This window comes from Hyperoodon ampullatus (assembly GCF_949752795.1).
Source record: "Hyperoodon ampullatus genome assembly, chromosome: X".
Taxonomy (NCBI): domain Eukaryota; kingdom Metazoa; phylum Chordata; class Mammalia; order Artiodactyla; family Ziphiidae; genus Hyperoodon; species Hyperoodon ampullatus.
The window spans coordinates 51,899,652-51,911,549 of record NC_136913.1 but is presented as its reverse complement, the minus strand read 5'-3'; the positions used below and the strand labels follow the sequence as shown (position 1 = coordinate 51,911,549).

Here is an 11,898-nt window from a genome sequence, read left to right as displayed (position 1 = left end):
CCAGAAACCACAAGGTACTGTGACGTGATGGCAGGAGCATGGGGAGGAGTGCATTTGCCCCGGCCCCCAGCACGAGCCCCCTCTAGGAATGCCCCGCCTCCTCAACAGTGAGACATCACTGCTGTAGCCATTGTTTGGTCTGCGTCCCCTTGTCCCAGGAGACACCACAGGCTTCTCCAAGAGTCTCAGAGTGAAGCCAGAGAGCCCTAGGCCCTGACCCACAACCCTCTTGGAGAGGCTCCTGCCTCCAGCCCCCTTCCCCACCTTCCAGTGTCAGAGGGCCAAATTTCCCTCAGATTTTCTGAGAAAGGAGAGCAAGGCGGGGCTCATGAGTGAGGGAGAGGCCCCCCTCACAGAGGTGGCCGCTTCTGTCTCCGCTCAAGCCTCGCAGCAACACCTGGGATCCTAGGGAGGCAGAGATCTGCCCCAAGCCCTAGGTTCCACCAGCCTCAGCATGGATGCGATCCCCAAGGCCATCGTGGCGGGCGCCATGGGAAAGTTGCCCAAGAAAGTCATCGCTAAGAGGGTGCGAGCCTCCGTCAAGTGGTTGAACGTGAAGAATGGGTAAGATTTCATCAGCAGGCATGATACCCAGGAATGTGTGTTCATTCACCAGATGGCCATGCCCCAGAAGAACCCTCGCAAGTTCAAACACGATGTGGGTGACAGCAAGACTGTCGAGTTCCACATGGTGCAGGGCGAGCGGGGCACCAAGGCTGCTAACGTGAGTGGGCGCCTCAGTGGAGGGAAGCCACTATGCTGCCAACAGCCTCCGCTTCCTCCGTGGATTCTTTATCCACGGCCGAGTGCCGCCACCACGCGGTCCCAAGGGTGCTGAGCATGACGTTGATGAAGGTGAGGGCAGTGTTGAAGGCTTCACCGCGGTCCAGGGCTTGAGGCGCCGTCTGCCTGGCCACCTCCAAGACCAAAGTCCTCGGCGCTTCCCGCCCTGCTGCAGGGCCCCAGCCTTGACCCGCTGCCCATCGATTCTGGCTACCACCAGTGACCAACGGCCCAACCTCCTGCCAGGGTCCACGCAGACCACAAGGCCCGAGGGCGTGCGACGGTGGTGTCGGGGCCCCAGCTATCTGCTCAGCCGCTCTAGGGGCCTAGGAACCACTCTTTGTCCAAGAACCTCACCAGGCATCTCTGCAGAGCTGGAGGCAGAACACAGGGAGAGCAGGCGCAACACCGGTGGCGATCTGCAACAGAGGCCTCCTCCAAGCTCTGGATCCCGCCACCCCAATAACCCTCACTGCCGCCCACAGCAGGTGCCTGGCGTCCAGGGCCAGGATCTAGAGAGAAGAGAGGGCAAGATCAAGAAGAGCCCTACTGAAACACCTGCCTTTGTTGCTGTGTACAAGAAGAGCAGCACCCCTTAGGAGGAGAACTCCCTGGTCATGGATGCCCCCTCTGCCACATGGGGTGAGTAATAGCTCAGCTCCCTCCCCCGGGACTCCCTGGCCTGGGCTGCAGGTGATGTCCCCTTGAGGAGATAATGCCCTTTGTTGCAACGCAGTCCAAACATCCACACTGACTGGTAGGTTTGTGCCCTGAGAAAAATACATGCCCCTTTCCCAGGGTTTGAGGAAGGATAAATTACAAGACCTATGTATTTCTAAATTCCCTCATACCATCTGCCTTGGTAGTTTCTGTACACACACACACACACACACACACACACACACACATACTCTCACACCTCTGAATCTATTCTTTTTAAAATCTGACCAGGACCACAACTATTATTCTGCATCCCCAGGTGAATGAGTTGAAGTAATTTTTTAAATTATATTTTTTATTTTTAACACAAAAACGAAGATTATCTGATATTGAAGATGTACTGACATTGCTGTTGTGATATTACTCACCTGCGTGGTGATTTTCTCAATAAAACATTTCATGTTGTTTTTATCTGTTATCACTGTTTTCTGAAATTTTTTAAAAGCCTACTAGCCCATAATTGTATTGAGACCGCCCTTTCAATCTTTTTTTAGAATGAGTTTTAGCAAAGATCCTACATATTGTTCTGTTTACAATCCATGAATTTAAGTCTAATTCTGGACTCACAGGTTGAACATCTTCGGGTATTCTAAAGGATAAGAATACATGAAGAAAGAAGTATCCACATCTCTTTTATTTTCATCCTCTTCCACTGCCCTGGAATTTGAGCAATAAATCGGGAGGATGGGCCCAACTACCCACACTTACTGCATAGGTAGTACTCTACGAGGCAAATTGCAAAAAAACTGAGCACAAAACCATGACACATAAGAAATGTGGCTCTCTGGAAACAGAATTTGCCTCTCTGTGCGGCTTTTTTTTTTTCTTTTAATGGATTCAATCTAACATCATTTAAGTATACAAAAGAAAATGGACATGAGGGGCAGGGATGGGTGGTGGAAATGAGAGATGGTGGTCAAGGGGTACGAACTTTCAGTTGTAATTTGAGTAAGTTCTGGGGAACTAATGTACAGCATGAAGACTATAGTTAACAATACTGTATTGTATACTTGAAAATTGCTATGAGAGTAGAGCATTAATGTTCTCACCATAAAAACAACAAAATGCTAATTATGTGAGGTGAAAGATGTGTTAATTAACCTTTTTGTGGGTAACGTTTTACAATATATACTGTATAAAATTATCACAGTGTACATATTAAGCTTACACTAAGTTATATGTCAGTTATATTTCAATAAATCTGGGGAAAAAACTGAGGGAAAAAAAGAATAAGTAAATAAATTAATTAATTAATAAAGAAAAGAAAGTGAGCGTGGAAGCAGGTATAATTTTTGCTGTGCATACCACTGGAGCTGAATAGAAACATCTAGTCTATAGTTTTCATCTGTGTTTCCTGGTTGAGTTCATCCAGGGGTCCTGTGGAGGATTTCTGGAAGGCTTAGCAGGTGCAGTTCAGCCTACCTCAGGCCTTTCCTATCAAACAGAAGTTCTGACTGAGAATGTCATCCCCATCCTGGTCTTTATTTGAACATATGGTGGGGTTGATGGATGGGAGGCAGGAGTTGGGTTTGGGGGTGGAGGTGGGGAAAATGAGCAATCAATAAATTTGAAACCAACAGGGGTCTTTAAAGCCTCATTTTACAGATTAAGGAAATTGGAATATAAGGAGCAGGATCAAAATAGTTTTCCCATTTAAATGTTGAAGCATTTTATACCACATTATAAGCTAGCATAAGGTATTTGGAGAGTCAGTATTCAGTCATTACTTATGGCTAAATATCCTCAATCAATTCAAGAAGAAACAGCAGAGATTCCTCATTCAGAGAATATTTGAGTGCCCACTTGTGCCCGACACCGTCAGGCACTAGGAGTTGCATCATGATGAAGATGGTCCTTTCTCTCAAGGAGCCCACAGCCTAGTGGAAAGGGAAACAAAACTGGCAATGGCTACACAATGGAGTGAGTGCTCTGGTAGAATTAGCACAGGATGTGAGAGGAAACACAGGTGGCCTACATGGTGGCAGGGTTAGTTCCAGGCTAAAGGAAGCACTACTTGGACACTTGAATTTAAAATTATATCTAGCAATCACCACGGAGTTCAGATTTGATAAAGTCATGTCACCATACAGATAGAAGTTGTCCCTCCAGACTCCTAGCCCAGTGCACTTCCCACTGTACCAGCTGACTTCTTCAGAGACTAGCAGAGTGCAGCAAAAATTACTAAGCATAAGAATTTATACTGACGCACAGCACCAAGAGAGAATGGGGGAAGACTTGAAGTGAGACTAAACCTGCTATTATTGGGAAATAATGCAGATCCCTCCAGGATGCCATTGTATGCCAAGATAACAGGCATGGATATGGTGAGGGGAAATGTCTTCTGTATATGCAAGGTTGGGTTCATAGGCTTCTTCTTGCTGTGTGAGGTATACACATCAGGAGACATTGGATTGGTCAGCCTGGCCATGGAGCCTTCACTTTGGGAGAATGGAGGCCATAAAGGACCTGGCTAAGGGATCTTGAATTTTCCCTGCTCACAAGGGTGCCTGACAGGATCCATTAAGTGGAGTTGACCTGGTGATTGCTGGCTGGGGGTGGAGCGGGGAAGAAATGAAAGTTACAGAGGCTGGTCACAGAAGTACATATCTGGGGGTGAGTATATTTAACTGACAGCAGCAACTTTCTGCTGTTTCCCAGCTTCTCCAGGATTTAGGCATATTTAAGGGCAACTCCAACAGCCCAACAGGAGTCAAAGGATATCACCTAAGACACAATAGAGAGATGCCTGTGCTGTGTCCAGAAATATTTGATTGAAAGCAAAAAACAAAAGCAAAAAGAAATATATCCTTTGTGCTAATCCTCTTTCCTCCCTTTCACTCCCATTTCATGAACCAGATATTACTTGGTTTTCTTGACTGAAAAATGTGAACTTAGAAGTTATCTTTGTTTGACCCATTGAAAGGTGAACATACCCCATCCTAAAGCCTTCAATAATAGCAGGCTTCCTTAGATATCTTTGATTGGGAGACCAAGTTCCAGAGAATGTGGGTAGGAATGTGTTGTAGTTGTTCAGTCAGGGACGAAAATGAGTCCAACACACGAGATGTATGCATTAAAGCACAGTGGTAGAGGGCTGCAGCTCACTCAGGCAAAACAGGAAAGCCCTCAGTCCACTATAGCATATTTATTTAAGTTTTATCCAAAACAAAAAGGTTCTTTCACAGGCTGTGTCTTCCTTGAACATCTAAGCAATGCACCTCCTTACTTTCTTATGTTCCCAATTATACCAAGGACATGCATGGATCAGTGCCCAGAACAATCAGTACTGCTTGCAGTCCTGAAACATTCTCACGCACCCAGCTTGTTAGGTGAGCTAACTCTTGGGTCATGTCTTTTCCCATGTCCTCAGTTACCCTGCTACAGAATGCATGAGAGCATTGTCCCAGAAATCCCACTGTCTTATTTCAATTGAATGTGAAGTGAAGGAGATGTGATTCCTCATCTTCCTAAGAGTAAGATGGGTCACGAATCTGAAGCAGAAACCCCAGCAACATCCCTCTTCCTTCCTGTGACTTGCAATATCAAGACAATGGCACTTCTGAATCACTTCATGGATCCCCTTGATGTGGGAAGGACACGCAGTCACAGGTGCCAGTTTGGATTTCCTCTTTGTCTTCTGTATTTGGAGCTAAATGCTCCCATGCTATTCCTGACAGGTTGGCTAGGTTCTGCTATTGTTTTTAATTGAAATATAGTATTTACAGTGTTATGGTCGTTTCAGTTCTCCATCATAATGATTCAGTATTTTTGCAGATTATACTCCATTATAGGTTATTAAAAGATAATGGCTATATTTCCTTTGCTATACAGCATATCCAGTTGCTTATCTGTTTTAGACATAGTAGTCTATCTCTTGTAATCCCATACCCCTAATTTGTCCCTTTCTCCTTTCCTCTCCCCTTGGGTCACCACAAGTTTGCTTTCTATATCTGTGTGTCAGTTTCAGTTTTGCACATACATCCATTTGTACTATTTTTCAGATTGCCCATGTAAGTGATGTACAGTATCTGTCTTTCTCTGTCTGACATTTCACTAAGCATAATATATTCTAGGTCCATCTATATTGTTGCAAATGGCAGTATTTCATACTTTTTTATGTCTGAGTAATATTCCATTAGGTAGATTTAGATACATAGATAAGACGCATACCTCATTTTTCCACCTTTTTAATTTTTTTGTTTGTTTTTTAAAGGTCAATTTTCAAAAGTTTCATACACTGATTTCATGTAATCCCACAATAACCCCTTTTTCCCCTTTACCCCTACATTGCCCCTCCCATCTTCCCTCTCCCCAATGGTAACCACTAGTTGGTTCTCTATATCTGTAAGTGTGCTTCATTTTTGTTTTATTCACTAGTTTGCTGTAGTTTTTAGATTCCACATAGAAATGAAATCATACAATATTTGTCTTTGTCTGTCTTATTCCACTTAGTATAGTGCCCTCCAAGTCCATCCATGTTGCTGCAACTGACAAATTTTCATTCATTTTTATGGCTGAGTAGTATTCCACTGCGTGTGTGTGTGTGTGTGTGTGTGTGTGTGTGTATGCATCATCTTCTTTATTAATCCATCTGTTGATGGACACTTAGGTGGCTTGCATACCTTGGCAATTGTAAATAATGCTGCTATGAGCATAGGGGTGCATGTATCTTTTTGAATTACTGTTTTTGTTTTGCTAAGATATATATATCCAGGTGTAGAATTCCTGTGTCATATGGTAGTTCTATTTTTAGTTTTTTTGAGAAACCTCCGTACTGTTTTCCACAGTGTCTGTACCAATTTACATTCCCACCAGCAGTGTACCAGGGGCCCCTTTTCTCCGCATCCTTGCCAACGTTTCCTACTGTGTTCTTTTTATGATACCAATTCTGACAGGTGTCAGGTGATATCTCATTGTGGTTTTGATTTGCTCTTCCCTGATGATTAGTGATGCTGAGCTTCTTTTCATGTGTCTGTTGGCCATGTGCATTCCGTCTTGGGAAAATTGTCTATTCAGTTCTTCCCATTCTTAAAGCAGGGTGTTTTTGTTTTTGTTTTTGTTTTTTTGTTTGTTTTTTTTTTTGTTTTTTTTTGGCGATATGTGGGCCTCTCACTGTTGTGGCCTCTCCCATCGCGGAGCACAGGCTCCGGACGCACAGGCTAAGCAGCCATGGCTCACGGGCCCAGCCGCTCCACGGCATGTGGGATCCTCCCGGACCGGGGCACGAACCCGTGTCCCCTGCATCGGCAGGCGGACTTCCAACCACTGCGCCACCAGGGAAGCCCCCTGTTTTTGTTTTTTTAATGTTAAGTTTTTTGAGCTCTTTATATAAGTTGCGTATTGACCCTTTATTGGTCATATAACATTTGCAAATATCTTCCTCCATTCAGTAGGCTGTCTTTTGGCTTTGTTGATGGCTTCCTTTGCTGTGCAAAAGCTCTTAAGTTTAATTAGGCCCCATTTGTTTATTTTTGCTTTAGTTTCCTTTGTTTTAGGAGGGGGATCCAAAAAATTATTGCTGCAATTTATGTCAGAGTGTCTTCTGCCTATGTTTTCCTCTAGGACTCTTATAGTATCCAGTCTTACATTTAGGTTTTTAATCCATTTTGAGTTTATTTTTGGATACGGTGTTAAAAAATGTTCTGATTTGATTCTTTTACATGTAGCTGTCCAGTTCTCCCAGCACAACTCATTGAAAGCAACTGTCTTTTCTTCATTATATATTCTTGTCTCCTTCATTGTAGATTAATTGACCATAGGTGCCTGGGTTTATCATCTCTGGGCTTTCTATGCTTTTCCATTCAGATGTGTGTCTGTTTTTGTACCAGTACCATAATTTTTGATTACTGTTGCTTTATTGTCTGAAATCAGGGAGCCTGATTCTTCCAGCCATGTTCTTCTTTCACAAGCTTGTTTTGACTATTAGGGGTCTTTTGTGTTTCCATACAAATTTAAGAAACTTTTTGTTCTACTTCTCTGAAAAATGCCATTCGTAATTTGATAAGGATTACATTGAATCTATAGTTTGCTGTGGGTATTTATGGTCACTTTAAATATGAATAACAATATTGATTCTTGCAATCCAAGGGCATGGTATCTCTTTCCACCTGTTTGTGTCATCTTCAATTTCTTTCCTCAGCATCATATACTTTTCAGAGTACAGGTCTTTTGCTTCCTCAGGTCGGTTTATTCCTAGGTATTTTATTCTTTCTGATGAAATGGTAAGCAGAATTGTTTCTTTAATTTTCCTTTCTGATAATTCCTTTTTAGTATATAGAAATGCAACAAATTTTGTTATATTAATTGTGTATCCTGCGTCTTTAGGATGTTCTGTGTATGGTATCATGACATATGAAAACAGGGACAGTGTTACTTCTTACTTTCCAGTTTGGATTCCTCATTTCTTTTACTCCACTGATTGCTGTGGCTGCACTCCCAAAACTATGTTGAATTAAGTGGTAAGAGTGGGCATCCTTGTCTTGTTCCTGATCTTAGAGGGAATGCTTTCAAATTTTCACTGAGGAGTCTGATGTTACATGTGGGTTTGTCACATCTGGCCATTATTATGTTGAGGTATGTTCCCTCTACACCCACTTTCAGGACAGTTTTTTTTTTCTTTTTAATTGAAATGTACTTGATTCACAATGTTGTGTTACTATTTGCTGTACAACACAGTGAATCAGTTATATATATAGCCACTCTTTTTTAGATTCATTTCACATATAGGTTATTAGAGAGTATTGAGTAGAGTTCCCTGTGGTACACAGTAGGTCCTTAAAAATCTTATATATATATATATATATATATATATATATATATATATATATATATATATATATATATATATATATGTATGTATAAAATAGTGTGTATATGTCAATCCTAATCTCCCAATTTTTCCCTCTACCCCTTTCCCCTGGTAAGTTTAAGTGTATTTTGTACATGTGTAACTCTATTTCTCTTTTGTAAACAAGTTTACTTGTACCGTTATGTGAGATTCCACACAGCGATATCATGATATCACCGTGGCAGGTGGTCGGGCTGTGGGCCACTGGTGGTAGCCAGGATTGATGGGCAGCAGGTGACGGCTGGGGCCCTGCAGCAGGGCGGGAAGCACCGAGGCCTTTGGTTTTGGGGGTGGCAAGGCAGAAGGCGCCTCAGGCCCTGGGCCACGGTTAAGCCTTCGCCGCTGCCCTCACCTTCGTCAGTGTTGTGCTCAGCGCTCTTCAGACCACGTGGTGGCAGTGCTCGGCCGTGGATAGGGAATCCTCGGCGGAAGCGGGGGCTGTTGGCAGCATAGTGGCTTCCCTCCACTGGGGCGCCCGCTCACGTTAGCGGCCTTTGTGCCCCACTCGCCCTGCACCACGTGGAACTCGACAGTCTCGTCGTCACCCACGTCACGTTCAAACTTGCGAGGGTTCTTCCGGGGGATGGCCATCTGGTGAAAGAACACACCTTCCTGGGTATCATGCCTGCTGATGAAACCTTACCCATTCTTCACGATCAACCACTTGACGGAGCTTTGCACCCCCTTAGCGATGACTTTCTTGGGCAACTTTCCCATGGCGCCCACCACGATGGCCTTGGGGATCGCATCCATGTTGAGGTTGCCGGCACCTAGGACTCGGGGTGGATCTCCGCCTCCCTAGGATGCCAGGTGTTTCTGCGAGGCTTGAGCGGAGACGGAAGCGGCCACATCTGTGAGGGAGGCCTCTCCAGCCTCACTCATGAGGCCCTCCTTGCTCTCCTTTCTCAGAGAATCTGAGGGAAATTTGGCCCTCTGACGCTGGCAGTTGGGGGAGGGTGCTGGAGGCAGGAGCCTCTCCAAGAGGGTTGTGAGTCAGGGCCAAGGGCTCTAAGGCTTCACTTTGAAACTGTTGGAGAGGCCTGTGGGGTCTCCGTGGACAAGGGGATGCAGACCAAACAATGGCTACCACAGTGATGTCTCACTGTTGGGGAGGCGGGGCATTCCTAGAGGGGGCTCGAGCTGGGGGGTGGGGCAAATGCACTCCCCCCACATGCTCCTGTCAGCATGTTACAGTACCTCGTTGTTTCTGGTGAAGAGCAGGCACACTGGAAGCTCTAGGGAGTGGTCTTGAACACCCTCTTAACTGCTTGAGTGGATGTGAGGAAAGGACCCACCTTCCATCCCTCTTCCTTGGTTGGGGAGATTCACAGCCTCCTCAGGACACTCTCTCAATATTCTGTCACAAAACCGTGGTCCTATTCCAACCCCTGGTGTGCCCTCTATATGGGTCAGGCATTTTGTGTAACTTGAGGCAAAATGACAACCGCATGATGTTAAGACACAGGCAAAGAAGACTGCTGTGGTGTTTGTTTGTTTGTTTTGGTTTTGTTTTCTGGCAAGGGAGCAAACGAAGGCTGCCAGGGCTAGAATGCTAGTACTGAGAGGACACTAAATTCGTGCAGGTTTATCCAGACTAGTGTTAAGATTGCGTTGACCTAAAACCAATATACTGTCAGGTATTGCCCCCACAAAAATGGGTTTATTCCGGATCAACAAAGAATTGCAATTCAGGGTCTGCAACCATGGTGAGCCACGTGAAAATCCCCCCAACAGGGAGAGAATAACTCTTTCAAAGAGAGGAAGAGGAAGGTAGGAAATCTATAGTAAACAAAGTGTCCATTGGAAGCTGAGAGTTGGAAGTGTGGTGGCTTTTCATTGGCTGAGTCCTGACAGTCTCTCATTGGCTGAGCTCTTGTCAGGCAAGAAGAGGAAGTCTTTCTTCTTCCTCTTGGGCTCTGTGGTTGTCATACGGTGTGAGAGCTCACCCTTCTAGCCTCCTGGCTCTATTTTAATTGAAGTTTCTCTTTATTAATTTTTACACTCCTCCCCTTTGATCAAGATCTTTCTCTGAAAGCATCCCTGATCAACAGTCCAATTTTCCTGTTTCAGCAGCTTTTTGTCCCTCAGTGCCAGGAAGTACCTTTCCTGGGTGTAGTATCCCATGTTAGAGTGAAAGTGCACAGTTTGGAAAGCTATGGAGGTCACATTAGAGTAACAAGGAGGGGCAGGAGGGAGAATTGTCAGGCACTTTTTATCTAAAGTTCATGTTATCAAGATCATAGACATAGGAGATCATCTGAAGCATTATGCCACCATCAGGGTTTTGGCAGAGAAACTTCCAACAGGCCTAGTCTGGATATCTTGGGAATGTTGTCTTATCAGATATTGTCTGCTTCAATTTCAGAAAACCTCTACTTTCAGATCACCAGATGATGTGCAGGTCCAGTCAAGATTGGTGCTTTCCTTAAGTGTGTCACGTGAGTTCAAGTGTCTATCCCCTGGAGCTTGGTGGCACAAGGGTTTGTTAGCAGTACCTGAAAGGTGCCTTTCCTAGTAAGGTTGAAGAGAGTCCTTCTGGAAGTGTCTTTTCCAATAGATGAAATCTCCAGGTTGCAAGGTGTGATGCTTAGTATCTTCCTCTCCTGAAAGCACACTGTGAAAAGATTGCTCTATCAAAACATGGTTATTTATAATGGAAGCAATTAGTCCTTTGAAATATCAGAGTATCTCTCCTTTTATCAGTTGTGGATCAAAAGAGGCAGGAGCCAAGTGACTATCCTGTGACTATCTCTGAGGGTGAGAGTTTGTGAGTTCCAAAAGGGATGGATCTGAGATTCAGAAGGACCAATGGCAATGCTTTTGGCCAAGGTAATTGGAGGGCCTCTACAAATTTTGCCAACTGAGTCTTACTAATGCCGTTAGTGTGTTTGACTTAACCAGAGGACTGGTAAGTGCAGTGAAAGTGTTGTAAAACTGGTCAAACAGTGCAGACTGGTTTAAGTATCTGACCAGTAAAATGGGTGCCTCGATCACTATGAAGTTTGAGAGGAGTTCCCCAGATAGGGATAATCTTTTCCTAAAGGACTTTAGCCACAAAAGAGGCAGTAGCCTGTCTGCAAGGGAAGGCTTCAGTCCAGTGTGAAAACATGCAGACCATAACAAAAACATATTTCTATCCACAAGGTGGATGAAGTTGTATGGAATCCTTTTTCCAGGGCCTGAATGGTCCATTAGGCAGTTTAAAATGTCCGGGTGCAGTACAGGTGGTCTTCTCTGGGTTGTATTTTGGACAAGTGGGACAAGTGTACATTCAAAGAAGATATACAGATAATAAATAAGTTAACACAAACATGATACACTTCATATGCCATTAGGGAATTACAAATGAAAACAATAAGACAGCACTACACACCTATTAGAACTGCTAACCTCCTCCCCAAATGAAAACATCAAATCCTGGAGGATGGGAAACAACAGCAACTTTAGCTCATTGCTGAAGGAACGCATTTACGGCCTCTTAAGAAATAGTTTGGCAGTATTTTCCAAGGCTAAAGAAGTCTCATGCCTTGAGATCCATTGAGGTAGGT

General features: G+C 44.3%; 1 pseudogene across 1 annotated transcript; it reads left to right on the top strand.

Moving 5' to 3' along the window:
* Nucleotides 1–328: 328 nt before the first annotated feature.
* On the top strand, nucleotides 329–1,382 carry LOC307069655 (Y-box-binding protein 3-like; annotated as a pseudogene). Its single transcript has one exon. The product of its transcript is annotated as a Y-box-binding protein 3-like (transcript).
* Nucleotides 1,383–11,898: the final 10,516 nt, after the last annotated feature.